Here is a 20,353-nt window from a genome sequence, read left to right as displayed (position 1 = left end):
AGATGACACCCCAAACTTTCCTGTGTTAAAAAGTCTGACTGTTGCTCTTTTGTTCCCTTGCTCCTAAAGTATTCTATGTTATTGTCTGTTTGGCAAGAGAAAATGGTGAGGAATTGCAGGAAGCATCATCTCAAAATAAACTGGATTTTATATTAAGGGTTTACCAAAATCTGTTGTGCAATTTCCCTCAGCTATTCTTCACCTGCAAAAATATTTGTATCCTTTTTGCCTATCACACTAATTTCTTTAGGGAAGGCTGGTGGTTCAGCAGCTCAGGTTCAAGATGTAAGTGCAACGCAATGGGGTGAGCTGAGCCCCTGTCCGTGCCCCAGCTCCTGCCAGCCTAGCAATTTGAAAGCATGCAAATGCAAGTATATAAATAGGTACCACTTTGATGGGAAGGAAACAGTACTCAGTGATGACATGACCAAATATCTTTTGACAATACTCGCTCAATGACCTTGTAACGGAAATGAGCACAGCCGCCCATTTGGCCATGACTCACTTTTTTTTCTAATTTCTTTAGATTATTTGTACAGTATTTCTTTTAAACGTATCTCACTGTTATAAGATGGAAGTGCTGTTGGTTTTTCTTCAGTAATTATTACTCTGTAACTTCATTGCTTGTTTTACTAATTTGAAAAAAGGCATTCCCCCACATTTTCTCTGGAACAGTAGGGTAAGGGAATGAGCTCAAAGCTACAGGAGAATCACTTATGTATTTCTGTTTATCACTATATTTGATATGGTGAAATATTTACAAAATAGATTCATTAAAATTTCATCCTGGAGAAAAATCTATATAGATAAGAGTTGACACTGACTTGATGACAGTGTCCCCATTTCCTGTGGGAGTGCAAGGCCAGGTATGGGCAGCTGGCTGCCTTCTCACATTCCGGCTGACTTTTAGTACAGTAAAGTAGGAGTTTCTTTGAGTAACGTTTTTAGTACAGTAAGTAGGAGTGTCTTTGAGTAACGTTTTAGTATTATAGCTGGGAGTGTTTCTCCGAGTAATTTTTTTTAGTACAGTAAGTAGGTGTGTCTTTGAGTAACGTTTTAGTACTGTAGCTAGGAGTTTCTCTGAGTTACATTTTTAGTGTAGTAAGTAGGGTGTTTTTTGAGTAACATTTTTTAGTACTGTAGCTAGGAGTGTTTCTCTGAATATTTTTTTTTAGTACTGTAGCTAAGAACAGGAAAGCTAGGAAAGGTGTGTTAAGGTGTAGAATGGAAGTGTAGGTGGCGCGGCAGTAACTCGCAGAGGCCACTCCGGATCCAAAGCGGTGCTATTTTTATGTTGTATCCCCTCCCACGAAACTTATGGATGTCAGAGCAACTGGCATTGACGTGTACCTTCGGCAGACCCTAGGGAAATACAGAAATAACTCCAACACCATTAATGATTGGTGGGAGAAGCTGCGCAACCTTGGCTTGCTCGGAGATCCAGGCCCTCAGACCCCAGCATCACCAGAAGCCAACAGATGGAGAAGGGGGCATCGGAAGTGGTGTGAGAGAAAGCGGAAGTGCGGAAAGCGAGCAGGAGTTAATGCTATGCTAAAGGCAAACCCTAACCGGCCTGCTCTACCATCCATCCTGCTAGCAAATGTCTGCTCCCTGGACAATAAATTAGATTACATCAGACTCCAGCAAGCTACTGTACTCACGGCATGAGTACAGACACTGCTGCATCTTTGTTTTCACGGAAAGATAGCTGAGTGATAGAGTTCCAGATGCTGCTATTCAGCTGGACAGATTAACTGCGTTTCGTGCCAACAGAAATGCAGCTCTGTGCAGTAAGACTCGTGGCAGCGGACTGTGTATATACATCAACACAGAATGGTGTAAAAACTCTGTCCTCATTTTCACCTACTGCTCATCGCTTGTGGACTTTATGGTTGTGAGATGTAGACTTTTTTATTTATCCAGAGAATTCACCACTGCTATTATACTCGGGGTGTATATTTCACCTAGCGCTAATGCTAAGGAAGCACTCTGTATACTTCACCAGACCATCAACGAACTGCAGAACACACACCCTGATGGATTGTTTATTGTTGCTGGATATTTCAATCATGCAAATCTAAGGACTGTGCTCCCTAAATTTCATCAAAATGTGGACTTTGCAACCAGAGGGGAAAACACGTTGGATGTTGTTTATACAAACATCCTGTATGTATATCAGGTGAAGCCTCGCCCCCACCTTGGCTACTTAGACCACATTTATGTTATGCTAATTCCAACATACAGACCACTCATCAGGCGTTCAAGACCAGTTCGGAAGCAGGTGAGGACCTGGCCAGCAGGAGCCATCTCTGATCTTCAGGATTGCTTTGAATGCACAGACTGGGACATGTTCAGGGAGTTTGCAACCAACAGTGACTGCATTGACTTGGAGGAGTACACATCATCAGTGACTAGCTATATCAGCAAGTGCATTGATGATGTCACAGTCTCCAAGAAAATTATCTCACACTCCAACCAGAAGACGTGGATAACTGGAGAGGTGCGTGCTCTACTGAAAACCCAAGATTATGCATTCAGGGCAGGTGATAAAGCAGCCCTAAGAACAGCGAGAGCCAATCTGTCCCGGGCCATCAGAGAAGCAAGTGTGCACATGCCCAGAGAATCCACCAACACTTCACAAACAGCAGTGACACACGGCGTATGTGGCAGGGCATCCAAGCCATCACTAATTACAGAACATCACCACCTGCCTATGAGAGGGATGGCTCACTTCCAGGTGTGTTAAACAGCTTCTATGCCCATTTCGAAGCACTGAATGACGTGACAGCGAGGAAGACCACACCTCCTTCCAACGACAGATATTTTGTCTCTCCACTACTGACGTGAGGAAAGCTCTAAGCAGAGCCAACCCACGGAAAGCTGCGGGACCAGACAATATTCCTGGCAGAGTACTCAGAGGATGTCCAGACCAACTGGCAAATGTTTTTACCAACATCTTCAACATCTCTCTGAGTACCACTGTTGTCCCAAAGTGCTTCAAGACAACGACCATCATCCCCATGCCGAAAAAACCATCAGTGTTCTGTCTCAATGACTACCATCCCATTGCACTTACTCCCATGATCATGAAGTGCTTTGAGAGGCTCGTCTTGAGGCATATAAAGACCCTGCTGCCCATAACATTGGATCCACTGCAGTTTGCATACCACTCGCATTGCTCCACCAACAATGCCATCTCCACTACACTCCATCTAGCCCTCACTCACCTAGAAAACAAAGACTCATACGTACAAATGCTGTTCATAGACTTTAGTTCAGCATTCAACAGTATCATTCCCCAACATCTGATGGAGAAGCTGACCCTGTTGGGCCTGAACACCTCCCTATGTAACTGGATCCTGGACTTTTTGTCAGGAAGACCTCAGACAATCCGGATTGTGAACAACACTTCTAACACCATCAAACTGAGCACTGGAGCCCCTTAGGGCTATGTGCTCAGTCGCCTGCTGTTCAGCCTGCTGACGCATGACTGTGTAGTAATGAACAGTTCAAATCACATCATAAAGTTCGCTGATGATATGACTGTGATGGGTCTTATCAGCAAGAACGACAAGACAGCATTCAGAGAGGAAGTGGAGAAATTAACGAACTGGTGTAAAGCCAACAACCTGTCTCTGAATGTAGACAAAACAAAAGAGATGGTTGTTGACTTCAGGAGGATACAACACAACCGCTCCCCACTGAAGATCAATGGCTCCTCTGTGGAGATCGTAGAGAGCACCAAATTCCTTGGTGTTCACCTGGCGGAGAATCTCACCTGGCCCCTCAACACCGGTTCCATAACAAGGAAGGCCCAGCAGCATCTTTACTTTCTTAGGAAACTGAGGAAGGCACAGTTTCCACCATACATCCTCACAACCTTCTACAGAGGGACCATCAAGAGCACCCTGAGCAGCTGCATCACCACCTGGTTTGGGAATTGCACCATTTTGGATCGCAAGACCCTACAGCGAATAGTGAAGACAGCAGAGAAGATCATCGGGGTTGCACTTCCCTCTGTCATGGACATATACACTACACACTGCATTCGTAAAGCCAGAAACATTGTGGCTGACCACACACACACCCCTCATACATGCTCTTTACTCTCCTGCCATCTGGAAAAAGGCACAGAAGCATTCGGGCCTGCACAAACAGACTGTGTAACAGTTTCTTTCCACAAGCCATCAGACTCCTCAACTCTCTCTAAGTTCTTAGAATTAGATCTATATGTAGTTCTGTGTTCTGCTCTTTTTCTTTTTATCTATGTTGTCTGATGTAGCAACTTGGTCCTGGGGAAACGTTGTTTCGTCTCACTGTGTACTGTACTGTATATTGTTGAAATGAAAATAAAACCTACTTGACTTGACTTGACTTGACATCATCATCAATCTTCATCTTCATCATCAAGTTCATGGGTCATCAAACTATGGCCTAGGGGCCACATGCGGCCCACCAAAGCCATTAATCTGGCCTGCGTAGGACCATGAGGCTGCCCCGCCCACATCACCCCACCCACCCATCGGCCAAATGCAGGGCTTATCTTCGTGAACCCCACAGGCTGGAACTGAAAGGCAAAGCCAACAATTTTGGTCTGCAGAAATGTGGAAGTGGGGTAGGTGAAAACAGTGTGCACAGATGCCCCGGGAGGCCCAAAAACAGGTGAAAACAGCCCATTTTGGCCAAAAAACAAGCTGTTTTTGGCCTGCAGAATGCTTCTAGAGGTGTGTTGGGGGCGGTGAAAAACAGGGCAAACAGATGCCCCAGGAGGCCAAAAAACTGGCAAAAACAGCCTGTTTTTCACCTCCCCCACCTCCAGAGGATAGATAAAGAGAGATAGACAGAGAGATAGAGGGAGGGAGGGAGAGAGAGGCACACACACACACACACACACACACACACACACACACACACAGATTTCTCAAGCTCCTTCGGGCTGAGAAGAATTGCTGCAAAACTGAGTATTCTGAAGTGGACCACTAGACTCCTAAATAACTGAAAAAATGATCTAGTAAAAAGAAAAGGCAACTAAAAGAGCAACATGCAAACAAAAGCAAATAAAACACCCACAGGAGCAAAACAAATTAAAGTTTAATTTGTGTGCATTGTTCAATGGACTGTTAAATTGGTTATGCCCACATAGTCACATGGCCTAGCCACACCCACCCAGTCACATGTCCATCTAGACATGCCCACCTAGCCACTCCAGCCCCCCAACCCTGGGAGGGACCATGAATTGGCCCCCTGTTTAAAAAGTTTGAGGATCCCTGATTTAGTTGATCTGATCTTACATGGTGCAAGCAAGCATCCTGATGATGTTTTTGTTTAAACATGTTTTAACATTCCTTCCTATTGTACTTAATAGAACTTTAGGTCCTTCTGCAATCAGAAAGTCTAATTAAACTGCTCATACATGAAAGGCAAACAAGACATTTCTAGGGCAACGTACACTAACGTTCTCTTTACTATAGACTACCAAACATTATACTTAATTCAGATACTTCACCATGAGGTGGTTTGTTAAAGGAAATCTTCCCTCAATTTCAGACATAATATATGATTAATATAATTGCATTGCTCATATTTGGAACCCTCTTAAATCTGTCTCTTGATATGGTCATACGAAACTACCTTAAAGCGATTTCTTAGAAGTTTTCTTCCCCTGCAAAAGAAGCTTATTTTTCCCCTCTTTTCCACTGAGTGTTTCATAATTTAAAATTTCTTTTGGTGTTAATTTTTACCTCATTTTAGTTTAAGAAGTGATGAAATCTGCCACAACTGGAGTTGTTTCCAGATGCACATCTTTCCATCACCCTGAAAATTGCCTAGTTATCCACATTTCCCAGTCTGGATATTTAAAAAAATAATAATGGGAAAAAAACCACAATCCTAACAAAAGGAATTTCTATATAATATCCTTTGAGATTTAAGTCTGAGAAGCCAGAAATGATTGTACAATGAAAGATGGAATATTCATAAGCACTTTTTAAGTATTCCCGACTTTAGTCTTGAAAGTTTCATTTACTGTTCTAGGTGGGGAAAATCAAAAGCAATTGTTTCTAATCAATGTGAATGAGAATGGTGGTGATGGGGACAGAAAAAGAAATTATGACACCAACACTAGTTGTTTTCAATGTCAGATATATTTCCACATCTTCTGAATTATGCAGAAATGTACATGGACAGGGGGAGGGAGAAATGATATTCTCCCTCCCCCTGTCCATGTAAGAGCCATAAAGATAATGATAGTATGATAATATCTCTATTTGCTTTCTTGTAGCTAGCTTCCCTTTTGAAATCTCAGAGTTTGTGGGGTTTTTTTAAAAAAAATTATTTAAAGAAGATATAGTATGGTTTTTAAGTGCATTGTATATCTAGGAAAAAGTGATATAGAAACACAAATTGTGTAATGAACAGAATCCCATCAATTTTTTTATTTAGGAAAATAAAAATTGAGCTGTAAATGGAAAGGAAATGCAGGGTAGTGAGAAAAGCAGGTAGATTTTTTTTCTTCTTCCTGAAGCTTCTGTTTCATAACCGAAGGAAAAAAATCAATGATTACCCAGAATGAGATGTGTAAAACGTCTCAGGTTCAATTGACTTCAGAATGTATTTTCAATCAATGCATCTAACTCAAATTTTGCTCCAAAGATGTACAGAAAGTTTGAGTTAGATGCATTGATTGAAAATCCCTCAGCATCTCTCATACATACACAGTATGTGGATGGAAGCAAGACATTTTACATAACAAAATGGCTCTGTTCAAACCTTGAGATGTCATTTGGATCATGGGCAGGCAAATGTTTGTAGCTGGAGGCTGCATTAAAAAGAAGAAAGCTGCTTCTGAATTACACAGAGGGCACTGAGGTGATACAATGATGTCACCAGAGAGTCTCTGTCAAAAATTTCATCCGTTTGATGAAGCCCATCTCTTGAGGATTGATTTAAAATCACAAATATTTATTCATCTTTGTAGTGTCAGCTAACTATATTGCTTGGTATTTTAGCAAATAAATAAAAAGAAAGCAAAATCATGTTGTACAACGTGAGTTTCTGTGATCAGATTGAGAGAGATTCTCAGGGTGCAAACAAACAAAACCTCCATGTAGATCAGGTTCCTTACTGATTACTGATAAAAAATTTCAGTTATTGATAGCAGTTATTGATAGCAACAAAAACATTACAAATACTCTGTAGCAGCTCAAAGACTAATATACTTTGTCGATGTGCTACTTGGTTTATGGAATAGTATCCTGAGAAGCAGTATATGTTCTTGGTTTGTTTTTTTCTCCTCAGGATGTTAATCAGATGGATTCTCTTGACATTAACTTGAAAGGAGGTTGAAATGCTGTTCTTCAATCTGATGGAGAGCTTGGCTGCACTTCTTAGTCGTGTATGAGAGTGGAGAAACAATATTCCTTTAACCTCTTTCTCCTGAGGTGGCTCAGCCTCCATAGACACGTTGGCCTTCCCCTGCAGAGCTCTTGCGAAGCTGCGATGAGTGTTCAGCTCTGTTCTTCATTCATCTCATAGAATCAGCTTGACACATGAAAATTCAGAGTTAGAGGACCTCATAGATGACAAGCTAGTCTTGTCTGAAGATGTCTAGTGGTGGAGACAGGCATTGTCTGGGCTCAGCAGCAAACAGCTTGTTAGCATCTATATGTGAGGTCTTCAAGGAATTCTAGGGTTATAGGCTAAACTGGGATTTTAAAAAAATAAAATAAAAAACCTTCCTGGAAGAAGGAAATGGCAAATTATTTCCCAATTGTTGCCACGGTAACTAAACGTATGCCTCCATAAAACCAGCAGGAATCTAGCTCAATTTAAAGGATACTTTAGTATTTTAGAAAAGAATGCTTGATTATTCCCCTTCCAGAAAATTGTTTCACTTTTAAATATCTCTTAACATCAGGCACAAAATCAGCAATGTTTCTCCTTTAACATGTAGATCATTACAGTTAATCCTAACCTTTGGCTCAGCAAATATTTGCCCTCTTCTAGCTGACAGCCCAAATTTTGTAGGATACAATTCCTTCTCAGGACAGTATTATATTACAGTATAATTCTTCTCCATTCTGTAATAGCTTTTCTTGCTTCCTATTTGTCATATTGAATGGCCATTTAATTAATTTCAGCCAAATGAGAGATTGTCAAGAAATTATTGTGGACATTGAGGGGAAAAAAAGTCCTATATCTGAATGGTATAATGTGGATCTTAATGTAAAACTGCCCCGATTTAATACTAGAAAGTTGAAAAATCAAATCTGGGCTAAATGGACCCAAACATCTGCATTTATGTAACTTTCTTTGCACTAATTATAAAGAGTTCGTTTCATCATTTGTTGAATGTTACATATTTCAGCAATATGTTATATAGTTCAGCTAGTATCCTTCCAATATTTTGATCTTTCATCGTTTGTGCTGGCTAGAGATTACGGGAAATTGTAATGCAGCATTTAAAGGCACCAGTTTGGGCTAACTGGTCAAGGCTTGAAAGTATGGCCTTTGATCTTTAAAGTAAGGTTTTACAGATTAAACAGAATTTATTTATCCCTCATGTGACTCAACCCTGTTTCATTTCACAGCAGTCAATAAGGCAAGCCCACTTGTTTCATCTTCCAGCCACAGGTGCTTGTAACAAAATAATAATTTCCCCAGGTTCTTGGGACTTGGGAAAAGTCTCAAGGACCTTGGATTTTCCTTGGGACTTGATAGGTGGATAAAACTCAGTAGGGGGATAAAACTTGCAAATCCAAACATCTGGCTGATTGTATTACCAATCATAAGAATAAGGAAGGCCAATGTAAGTTAAAGAACTATGAATTTCACCTTGTTGTGTATATTATAATACACTAGCTGATAACCGAGAGTTGTCCAGTTATTTATTTATAGGGGGAAAATATCCAGACCAAACGTAATTTCTAATGTTGGATTTTCCCCCTTACCCCTTATGGAGTACTGTGAAGCCGTTACCATGGCAACTCCACTGTGCTGTATAGTAGAAGCCATTTTACAGCAGTACAATAGAAGCCATTTTAAGGCACAACAGGCTGTATCTTAACAGAACGCACACCCTGAGGGGTGTTAGGGATGTCTTATCCCCACAGTATTTTTATACTAAATGTATACACTACATAGCTCTCAGAGATTCTGGGTAATTTACAAAAAAGTCACAGGCAATGCACAGGCTTCTCTGTATGTGTGTGTGTGTGTAATATATATATATATATATATATATATATATATATATATATATATATATATATATATATATATATATATATATATATATATATATATATATATATATATATATATATATATATATATATATATATATTATTAGTATTACCAATTAATATCAACAGAAGTAAAGATAAAGGTTTCCCCTTTCCAGTTGTTTGCGATTCGAGGGTGTTTGTGTGTGCTTAATTCTGTTTGTTAGCCAAGGGAGTCAGCATTGTCCAAAGACAATTCCGTGGCCATGTGGCCAGCATGATTATACACTGAGGTGCATGGAATGCCATTATCTTCTCACTGAAGTAGAATCTATTTATCTACTCAGATAGAATAGAGTAAAGCTACACAGCTTTCAAACTGCTAGGTGGGCAGGAGCTGACGCAAGTAATGAGAACTTACCTCCCATTGCACAGTCTCGGGTCTCGAACCCAGGCTGTCAGCTTTTTAGTTAACAAGCTCAACATCTTTAACCGCTGCGGTATTGCTCCTCCATGATGTCAACAAAATAAGTGTCAAAATATATACTGTGTTTATTGGAAGGAAGCCATTACTTGGCATAGATTTAATTTTAAAAACAATAGTTACCATGGAACAAGGAACAGAACATTGAACTTGAAGGATATTTTTCCACCTAAGATAGTAGAGAAGGTAGAAAGGCAATTTTTTTTACAGGTAGCAGAATTATTTATGAATTTGTGTGTATCACACATTCTCACAATAGCCAGTGACTTAAAAATTAGTTGCCTAAATCAGGCCTTTGAAAACCAAAATCTTTCCACAAAGGAAGTTTTTTTTTAAAGTAACTTTTGAAAATCTGTTACAGAAGGTTGGGAAGCAAGACTTTCACAAATGCAGGCCCATTAAAATAAGATGTGGTTAGTGAAATGGTTACTTTTGTGTATTCCTCAACAAGTAATCACGAGCTGAGGCGGGAGGCAAGTCAACCAGAAGATGTTTATTGTAAACCAGAACTAACAGAACTAAACTACTTCGGGTTGACAGCTTTTTATATGGCAGCTGTCAACCCGGCAACCAATTAGAAACCGTAATTCTCCTGCCAGAACGCTCCATGCGTTTTAACCAATGAGGACCCAGATCCTTCGCTGATTGACACCTGAGACACAACAGTTACAATTGTCCCTCAGTTAATTTTAAATTCTCTCTTCATCCTGCCATTCAAATCCCGAGGTAAAAGTGATAGCTTAAACCACAGGCAGGGAGAAAGAGCAGATAAAAAGGGTGGGAAAAGAAACTGAAAAAAAGTTTAGCTCCTCCTCCCACTTTGGACCCAGCCACACCCATAACTGGCTTTGACCCCCACCTACCACCAGCAAGCAGCCTTTCTTAAATTATCAGCAGGGAGGTGACACGGGGCTGGATCCAGGCGGTTGTTACCGCCTCCCTTCGGGAGGGGGTCTTTCCCCCCGCACTTAAAGCGGCGGTGGTGAGACCCCTCCTGAAGAAACCATCTTTGGATCCAGCCATTCTTAACATTATCGTCCAGTCTCCAACCTCCCCTTTGTGGGGAAGGTTGTTGAGAAGGTGGTGGCCTTTCAGCTCCAACGGTCCTTGGAGGAAGCTAGTTATCTTGACCCATTCCAGTCCGGCTTCAGGCCTGGCTACAGCACAGAAACTGCTTTGGTCGCATTGACCGATGACCTCTGGAGAGCCAGGGACGGAGGCTACGCCTCCATCCTGGTTCTCCTTGATCTCTCAGCGGCTTTCGATACCATCGACCATGGTATCCTTCTGCGATGACTGCGGGAGGTGGGGGTGGGAGGCACTGTTTTGCGGTGGTTCTCCTCTTACCTCTCGGACAGGTCGTAGTCAGTGTTAGTTGGAGGGCAGAGATCAACCCCTAGGCCCCTAACATATGGGGTGCCGCAGGGTTCGGTCTTGTCCCCCCTACTTTTCAACATCTACATGAAACCGCTGGGCGAGATCATTCGGCGGCACGGGATAAAATACCACCAGTATGCGGACGATACTCAGTTGTATCTGTCCGCCCCGTGCCAACTCAATGAAGTGGTGGACGTGATGAACCAGGGCCTTGAAGCTGTTAGGGACTGGATGAGGGCTAACAAACTCGTGCTCAACCCAGATAAGACCGAGTGGCTGTTGTGTTTCCCTCCCACTAATTCGGCAAGTATTCCATCTCTCAGGCTGGGGGGTCAAACACTACGCCCCTCAGACAGGGTCCGCAACTTGGGAGTCCTCCTGGACCCACAGCTGACTTTTGAACACCATTTGTCAGCTGTGACCAGGGGGGCATTTGCCCAGGTTCGCCTGGTGCACCAGTTGCGCCCCTACCTGAACCGGGAGGCTCTCACAACAGTCACTCGTGCCCTTGTGACCTCTAGGCTGGAGTACTGCAATGTGCTCTACAGGGGGCTGCCCTTGAAGAGTATTCGGTGACTTCAGCTAGTCCAGAATGTGGCCGCGTGAGCGATTGTGGGTGCACCTCGCTTCACCCACATAACACCTATCCTCCGCGAGCTGCACTGGCTACCTGTCGATCTCCGGGTACGCTTCAAGGTGCTACTTGTCACCCATAAAGCCCTTCATGGTAGTGGATCTGGGTACTTGAGAGACCGCCTACTGCCAATCACCTCCACTCGACCTATTAGATCCCATAGATTAGGCCTCCTCCAAGTCCCATCTGCCGGTCAATGTCGACTGGCAACCACGCGGAGGAGAGCCTTCTCGGTGGCAGCTCCTACCCTATGGAACGATCTCCCCGTGGAGATTCGTACCCTCACCACCCTCCAGACCTTCCGCACAGCCCTCAAAATCTGGCTATCCCGTCAGGCCTGGGGCTAAAGACTGTAACCCACCCGAATGGTATGAATGTTGTGTTTTTTAATGATGTACTGTCCTACGTGTTAAATGTTTGTTTCCCCTCCCCTTTTCGAGTTGTAAGCCGCCCTGAGTCCCCCCAGGGAAAAGGGCGGCATATAAATAAACTTCTCAAATCTCAAATCTCAAATCTGCATCCGCAACTGAAAAAAGGGATCCTTATTCTTGATGTAGGATAAATGTTTTTAACTTAAGGCAGGGGTGTCAAACTCGCATTGTCATGGCGTCATCATGTGATGTATCATGAGTTTTCTCTGCTTCGCTAAACCAGGCATGAGCGTGGTCAGTGCATGACACATCCGGCTTCAGGCCACGAGTTTGACACCCCTGTCTTAAGGCTTTGCCCGACCTAGTTGCTTTTTCTCTGATGTGTTTCCAAAAATGCAAAAAGAGCCACTGATTTCTGAAGGGTGTCTCTGTGGAAGATCTTGTTTTGCACCTCTCTTATAAAAACATAAGGGATGGGGTGGCTCAGTGGCTAAGACACTGAGCTTGTTGATCTGAAAGGTTAGCAGTTTGGCGGTCGAACCCCTAGTGCCATGTAAAGGAGTGAGCTCCTGTTACTTGTCCCAGCTTCTGCCAACCTAGCAGTTTGTAAGAATGCAAGTAGAAAAATAAGAACCACCTCTGGTGGGAAGGTAACAGTGTTCTGTGTGCCTTTGGCCACATGACCACAGGGATGTCTTTGGAGAGTGCTAGCTCTTTAGCTTTGAAAGGGAGATGAGCACTGCCCCCTAGAGTCGGGAACAACTAGCACATATGTGTGAGGGGAACCTTACCTTTTTACCTTATAATAAATGCAGAAAGTTAGGGGACATTTAAGAAAGATGGCTGTCCTTTCTCCCCTTCATTACATAAGTATCAAAGCAGTAACTATCTGTCAGCATTTCAAATGAACTCAGCAATGTTTGCTTTTGCTTTAGAAATACCCATGTTTGCAGCATAATTTAGCAACAGAGAAAGTAGTGATCATGTGCTGAGCCTTTTCAGAGGGAAGTAGTGTGTTTGTACATGAATTTCAGAGCAACTCCAAGATCAAATGTGTTTGTTTGGACCAGTTAAAAATTAACCACATGTTCCTCTGCTGTAGGAAATGCAAAAATATATGTACCTTCAAACAGAATGCAGAATTTTCCACAAGAGGATAAAAAAGGAATGGTTTGGATGTTTATTTAAAAAAATATTTTTTAAAAAAGGAAGGTATTACATATCTGCTGGATTCATATACTCTAATATCAGAGTCAAATTTTACAATTCAATGTAGATAGCATATCAGCATTAAAAAAAAAACCAAATCTGATACTTTTTTCTACATGGGCACAAACATTATGAAATCAGCACAGACAATTTGATAAGAAGATAATTTAATATTTATGGTTTTTTTTTCAGAACTTGATATTTATTGAATTCACAGGGGTAGGGGTTGAGAAGCACAGTGGAAGAAAAGATTATATATCAGCAGACAAAAGAAAATATATTTGTTTATTTTGCTGATCATTAATATTTTATCAGTAATACCATTTATATTGCAAATAAATTAGATACACCCCAAAGTTACCACTTGATTTTTTGATAAGAGAATAAAAAATTGCAAAAATATATGGAAGTGAGAAATGCCGAGAGCTTGATACAGAGGTGGGTTCCTTCCGGTTTGGCCGAGTAGGGAGTAACTTAGCTGGCCATGCCCCTGAACCGGTTCGATCTTGTTTTTTGCTTCTGCAAATGTACAGAAGCATTTTTTATACCTACTGTACATGCATGCATAGTGTGCATCAAGCATGCGTGTGAGCACCGCCGAAGCACGTCCCTAAGCGAACTGGCAGTAGAAGAAGCCGGAACTCATCCGTGGCTTGATACCAGCTCTTCTCAAACTCCTCTCACTGCTTTTAACAGGACCTAAATGTATATCATAAACTGATAAAAATCTAAACAGTATAATAGACTTTACCGGAAGTGATAATAAAATTCCATCTCCCTCCAAACCATGAGAGATGAATGGGATTTTTGGATTGTGCATGAAGCACCTTGATTATTTTTTTTAATGGGGAGAGTGAATAAGTGGGAAAATCTAGCATGGAATCTAGGCTTAAATTTCAAATCAAATATCTTGCAGGCTCGTTGGTGCTATCTAAGCTTGGTTGTTTTCTTGCAGACATTTCATTGCCAATCTAGGTAACATCATCAGTGGTAGTAGGGAATATGGCTTCCTCTCACTTTATATAGTAGTGGCTTACCCTGTCAATGTTGATAGAAGTGCTCTTGGTAGTTCCTTGATTGGGCTGTGGTTTACTATTAGCTAGATTGTCTGAGTGTTTTGAATGTCTGAGTGTTACATTTAGCTTGTTTGTCTACTCAAACAAACTAACAAGAGAACCAACCACACTCCCTACTACCACTGATGATGTTACCTAGTTTGGTAATAAAACATCTGCAAGATAACAACCGAGCTCAGAGAGCACTAAGGACCCCATAGTTCAATCATGAGCTACAAAGATTCTCGTCTGTCGAGATAACTATCCTCTAGTTGCTGTTCAAAATGAGAAGTGCACATGTGCCCATCCTAACTTTGTTATCACACAAAAGCAGAAAAAAATGAAGACAGAAAGCTGCCTCTTATCAATTTAGAATATTGATCCACAGTGCTCTGTAATGCAGATAGTTGACTGGTTGAGGCTTGCAACAGTTTTTCCCAGCTGACTACTTTAAAAATGAAAAAAATCTGGCTATCTATATTTCCCACAATTCCATTGAGTATCATAAATTTGATAGACCTTTTCCATTTGATCCACCACATCAGAACACAACTAAAGAAACTACAGATGTAGTTGGTAGGAATTGTGTTGTGCTGTTCCTGCGGCCTGTCCTTATATGAGTAGGTAAGTATAGGAGATCAACCCTGACTGCTCTTTAGAAGGCCAGATTTTGAAGATGAAACTCAAAATACTTTGGCCACCTCATGAGAAGAAAGGACTCCCTGGAGAAGAGCCTAGTGCTGGGAAAGACTGAGGACAGAAGAAGAAGGGGAGGACAGAGAATGAGGTGGCTGGATGAAGTCACCGAAGCAGTAAGCGTGAGCTTCATTGGATTCCAGAGGTTGGTAGAGAACAGGAAGGCCTGGAGGAATATATAAAGTCCTGGGGGACTTTAACTTGCCATCGCTCGGTGAAAACTCTGATGGGGCGCAGGAGTTCATGGCTTCCATGACAGCCATGGGCTTGACCCAAGTAATTCGAGGCCCAACCCACTCAGCGGGACACATGCTTGACCTTGTATTTCTCTCGGAGCAGTGGATTTATGATCTTGGTCTGAGGGGGAGCGACATCATACCCCTGTCGTGGTCAGACCATTGCCTACTGAGGCTCGACTTCCGGAGGCCAAACCCCCACTGTAGGGAGGAGGAACCGACCAGGTGGTTCCGCCCCAGGCGTCTTATGGAGCCATCAAGGTTCCAGACAGAGCTTGGGGTTATTCCTGACACTTTCGCCCACAGTCCGGTGGAGACTCTGGCTGCTGCGTGGCATTTGGCAGCGTCAGAGGCCCTCGACCGGATTGCGCCACTGCGGCTCCTCCGAGGCGGCGGATCCCGGAGACCTCCTTGGTTTACCGAGGAGCTCCGGGAGATGAAGCGCCGGAGGAGATGCCTAGAGCACCGTTGGAGGTCCGATAAGTCCGAATCGAACCGAGCAATGGTAACCACCTGCACCAGGGAATATACTAGGGCACTTAGGGCTGCAAAAAGATCGCACATAGCCACCCTGGTCGCATCCGCTGAGTCCCGCCCAGCCGCCCTGTTCAGGATAACCCGCTCCCTACTGAACAAAAGGGAGACGGGGGAACCCCTGCAGGGCAGAGCTGAAGAATATGCCCAATTCTTAGCGGACAAAATTGCTCGGTTTCGGTCGGACTTGGACTCCACACCTGCAGTTCCAGCCGAGGCACAGGGGGATCAAGGAGAACAGCTCTGGGTTGAGTTTCAGGACGTTACCCCCAGGGATGTGGACAAGGCCATGAGAGCTGTAAGCTCCTCCACCTGTGTTCTGGATCCGTGTCCCTCATGGCTGGTTGTTAACTGCAGTGAGGTGACACGAGGCTGGATCCAGGCGGTTGTAACCGCCTCCCTTCGGGAGGGGAACTTCCCCGCCGCACTGAAAGCGGCGGTGGTGAGACCCCTCCTGAAGAAACCATCCTTGGATCCAGCTGTCCTCAACAGTTATCGTCCGGTCTCCAACCTTCCCTTTCTGGGGAAGGTTGTTGAGAAGGTGGTGGCCTTCCAGCTCCAACGGTCCTTGGAGGAAGCAAACTATCTAGACCCCTTCCAGTCAGGCTTCAGACCCGGTTACAGCACAGAAACCGCTTTGGTCGCATTGATGGATGATCTTTGGAGAGCCAGAGATGAAGGACATTCCTCCATCCTGGTCCTTCTTGACCTCTCAGCGGCTTTCGATACCATCGACCATGGTATCCTTCTGCGACGACTGCGGGAGGTGGGAGTGGGAGGCACCGTGCTACGGTGGTTCTCCTCCTACCTCTCGGACAGGTCGCAGTCGGTGTTAGTGGGTGGGGAGAGATCGTCCCCAAGGCCCCTAAATTATGGGGTGCCGCAGGGCTCGGTCTTATCCCCCCTACTATTTAACATCTACATGAAACCGCTGGGAGAGATCATCCGTAGGCACGGGATTAGATACCATCAATATGCGGACGATACTCAACTGTATCTGTCCGCCCCGTGCCAAATCAATGAAGCGGTTGACGTGATGGGCCGGGGTCTTGAAGCCGTTATGGACTGGATGAGGGTTAACAAGCTTGTGCTCAACCCAGAAAAGACCGAGTGGCTGTTGTGTTTCCCTCCCAAAGATTTGGCCAATATTCCAACACTCAGGCTGGGGGGTCAAATTTTACACCCCTCAGAGAGGGTCCGCAACTTGGGAGTCCTCCTGGATCCACAGCTGTCATTCGACCACCATTTAACGGCTGTGACCAGGGGGGCATTCGCCCAGGTACGCCTGGTGCGCCAGTTGCGACCCTACCTGAACCGGGAGGCACTCACAACAGTCACTCGGGCCCTTGTGCTCTCTAGGCTGGAATACTGCAATGTGCTCTACATGGGGCTGCCCTTGAGGAGCATCCGGCGACTTCAGTTAGTGCAGAACGCGGCCGCGCGAGTGATCGCGGGTGCACCCCGATTCACCCGCATAACACCTATCCTCCGCGAGCTGCGCTGGCTACCTGTCGATCTCCGGATGCGCTTCAAGGTGCTTTTACTCACCCATAAAGCCCTACATGGCAGTGGATCTGGATACTTGAGAGACCGCCTTCTGCCGATTACCTCCCTACGACCTATAAGATCGCATAGACTGGGCCTCCTCCGCATTCCATCGGCCAGCCAGTGTCGGCTGGCAACTACAAGGAGGAGGGCCTTTTCAGCAGTCGCCCCGACCCTTTGGAACGAGCTCCCCGTGGAGATTCGTACCCTCTCCACCGTCCAAGCCTTCCGCACAGCCTTGAAGAACTGGCTCGCCCGTCAGGCCTGGGGATAAGGACCGTTACCCCGCCCGAATATTGAATGCATGGTGTTGATTTTATTATATGTTGTCGTCTTAATGTTGTATTCCCCCTCCCTTGGTTTTCTGTGAGCCGCCCTGAGTCCCCTCAGGGAAAAGGGCGGCCTACAAATGTCAATAAAACCTAAAACCTAAACCTAATATTGTCCATGGGGTCACAATGGGTTGGACATGACTTTGCAACTAACAAGTATAGATTTCAAGTTGCAGGCATCCTTTTTCCTTATTATGTCTTTGATAATAATCAGGCATGCAGCTGCTATGCTGTATAGAATTAAAGGGGTTAATAATTTGTCACCTTCCATGACCCCTTGATCATTGGCTTCTGCCAGTTATTAAAAGAAATGGTGGAGACAGCAACTTTTCTCTAGCACAATTTTTTTTTACAACTGATTCCAAGGACAATGGAAGAACAGCAGAGATGAAGATAACATTTTCACATTTCCATCTAGCATTCTCCGTTCAGCTCATTCATTTCATGAAACATCACTATTTCTTGAAAGAAAAAATCTTGCTATCTCACTATGAATCCCAAATCTTAATTCTGACAATGGACTTATTGGAATTATAATTAAATGTAGCATACTTGCTTAGAGCAGACTGTGAGTTTTAGGGTCTGGTCTTGATCATAATAAATCTTACATAGAGTAATTTAAACTTTACCCTTCCCTGGCTCTGGAGCCCTCTAATGATTTGTGAGCACCTAATTAAATAGCAAATACAAAGCATTGTCTGTGACCAGTGCAGATCTTTGGAGAGCTAAAACAACTTGACCTCAGGGCTCAGCTTGGTTAATAGAGGTCTTTGCATGGAGGCCATCCCTGTTAGGAGGATCTCTTTCCTGTGCCAGGGGATTTGAATGCACTTCTGACCTTTTCAACTTCTTGTGTTGGTATCTGGCCAAACAGTTTAGCCCATCTTTGGTGCTCATTGCTTAGAACTTCAAAAAAGACAGATCCAATAGTGCACATTGTTTCTGAGCAGATGGTCCTTTTGAATTTCTCTCTCTGCCTCTCTCTGTTCTTGAATATATTTAATATTCAGCTCTGGGGGGGGGGAAATCACCACCAGCCTATATTTATTGGTATTGATATATATTCACAATATTTTAAACCACACCTCACTAAGAGCTTGACTCATTTTTGTAGCTGTCTTTCAAATAGACATTTTTCATGAACGCAACTATAAAAAAAGAAAATGTAACTTTGGCATAGAGCAGTGATGGTAAGCCTTTTCAGTACTGAGTGCCCAAACTGGAATGCATGTGCATGAACGGGCATTTGTGCGCGCCGGAGTGCCGGAAACCCAAAGACCAACTGGCTGGCACAAGCATGCCTGTTTTTTTGGCCATTTTATGGGTCATTTTCAGGCCAAAAACGGGCTGAAAACAGCCCCCAAATGGCCTGAAAACAGCCTGAAAATGGCCTGTTTTGGGGCCATTTTTGGCCATTTTTTGTGCCATTTTCTGGCACTTTGACACCTGCAAAGACCAGCTGGCGATGCCATAGGTTCGCCATCACAGCCATAGAGTGACTATATATTCCTTCTGGGTCTTTATTCCTGGTTCTACCTTCTTTGACCTCCCCACCTGATCTTTAATATTGTTAAGTTGTTTTAATTAAAAATAAATTAATGAGAAACTGCAATGATATATTCCTGCCATTAGTCATCATATAAGTGACAAGACTGTATCTCAAAACAGCTATTGAAATGAGCTCCTTGCCACCTTTCATACTGCCCAAGAAAGTTGGAACTATTCCTGGGATAGTAACTTATACTATGTCACGTATCTGTGTCACATTTGGGCCAATGATGGGATTCACTTACCTTTGCTACTGGTTCACAAATGTGAGCACGCTCACATGCACCACCTTCTGTGCATGCGCACCGCCTACTGCACATGCACAGAAGGTCGTGCATTACATCGGGGCGAGTGGGCGGAGCCTGCAGCAGCAGCCGCTACCGGTTCGCCTGAACCGGTAAGAACTGGCTGCATACCACCTCTGATTTGGGCCTTCTACTATACTACATGAAATGACCTGAGTGTATGTATTTTGTGAGGGAAAGGCAGATTCAGTCTCCAAACATTATTCATTTCGGAAGGTTGTTATCTGGCCATCTGATGCCTCCAACATGTAATAGTAAGGGTTGTAACTGTAAATAAACTTTCCTCAAAAATACTTCATAGGAGAATATTAAAGAATCCACTTGCTGCAACATCCTATTTCCCAGTAGCAATGAGATGCTTACAAAAAGCATCTGACAAAAGATGAAAACAGTGGTTATCTTGCATTGATGTTCCCTAGTACTTGCTATTGAGAATCATGATGTCTCTGGGCTGAATGGTACCAAATAGCCATTGAGGTTAATGGCCTCTGGTCTAATAGTAGGCAATAAAGTAAGGTAGGACATTCATTATATTCAGATCTTGCAGAGATATCAACTTAATGTTTATTATAATAGCATTTGCAGTCCTATAACGGTATACAGTTATAGTTGTATAACTCAGTTATCAATTTATTTTGTGTGGGGCTCAACATTTTAAATACCGGTACATATTTTTATTTTAAAAAATACCTAGAACAGTTTATAAACAAACAAAGGTTCTTGTGATCCAAATTTTTATGCACCATACTCTGCGCAGATCACTTTCTAGGCCCCCTGCAAAAAAGAGAGAAAGTATTATTTATTTC

At 43.4% G+C, this 20,353-nt stretch overlaps 1 protein-coding gene across 2 annotated transcripts in view; it reads left to right on the top strand.

Annotated features, from left to right (window-relative positions):
• The window catches only part of PAH (phenylalanine hydroxylase), a 49,932-nt gene that overhangs the window by 4,302 nt on the left and 25,277 nt on the right, over positions 1–20,353 (top strand). The gene's annotated exons all lie outside the window — the stretch shown is intronic.

The sequence above is a fragment of the Thamnophis sirtalis genome, unplaced genomic scaffold, assembly GCF_051295495.1.
Source record: "Thamnophis sirtalis isolate CommonGarterSnake01/CBP01778 unplaced genomic scaffold, rThaSir2_p1.2 scaffold_9, whole genome shotgun sequence".
NCBI lineage: Eukaryota > Metazoa > Chordata > Lepidosauria > Squamata > Natricidae > Thamnophis > Thamnophis sirtalis.
Note: the sequence above shows the minus strand (reverse complement) of the source record. Positions and strands in the feature narration are given on the sequence as shown.